The following is a 935-nucleotide window of genomic DNA, read 5'->3' as shown; positions in this document are numbered from 1 at the left end:
GAGGATAGTGAATTTTCAAACTGAATTACAGCCTGGCTTCTGAATTTACACATAGCAGAATTATTCTATCCAGTTGTGGAATGAAAGAAGAAGTATCGTCATCAATATAATGTCAACGACATGTCAAGTTCTTTTCTTTCTTTCTTTTTCTTTTATTTTGTTTGTTTGTTTGTTTGTTGTTGGGATTTTTTTTCGGTGTCTATTTTTTGGCTGTTTGAATTGCTTGGTTTTGTTTCCTGGAAAACAGATTAAAAAAAGAGCATATATTATTATCACTGCCTCCACGAAAGAATAACGACAAAGCACGAATAAATCATGGCACACAAAGAGTAAAGTGTTGTCTTCTTTTCTGTTACTGTTCCAACCAAAGCGACTGACCGGAATTCTTTAAGTATGTGGGACTATGATGAGTTCACATGATATTACCAAAAATAACAAACACAGATTGGTTCAACAACGAAGCTCAGCCTTGATTGGTCCGACTAAAGAGGTCATTTTGGTCCGAGCTACTCAAGTCCAGTCTGTACTTAGGGACACGCCCTGAGGCAGGATAAGGGTTGTTTATGTTTCTGAGTTTAAAGCTCTTAATTAACACATTGTTTCCGGGTTTATGCTGCTTAATAATGCTTGGTTCCCTCTTGAGTAATGGCGACTGACTGGGCATTCATGTGATTGGTGTTTTATGAGTGGTAACTTTGTTTAGAGTGTTTTTGTATGGAAAAAAGGGGAAGAGGTGTATTTTTCTTAGTGTATGTATGTATGTATGTATGTATGTATGTACGTTTGTGTGTGTGTCCGTGTTTTTGTGTGTGTTTCTGTTTGTTTATGTATGTGGGCGGAAGGGGGAGGGGTGTGTATTGTGAAATCAGTTCATGGGTGGGTGGTATGAGTACGTTTGCACGCACGCGCGTGCGCGCGTGCGGGTGTATGCGTGT

Source organism: Aplysia californica, unplaced genomic scaffold (assembly GCF_000002075.1).
Source record: "Aplysia californica isolate F4 #8 unplaced genomic scaffold, AplCal3.0 scaffold00883, whole genome shotgun sequence".
Lineage (NCBI taxonomy): Eukaryota > Metazoa > Mollusca > Gastropoda > Aplysiida > Aplysiidae > Aplysia > Aplysia californica.
Note: the sequence above shows the minus strand (reverse complement) of the source record.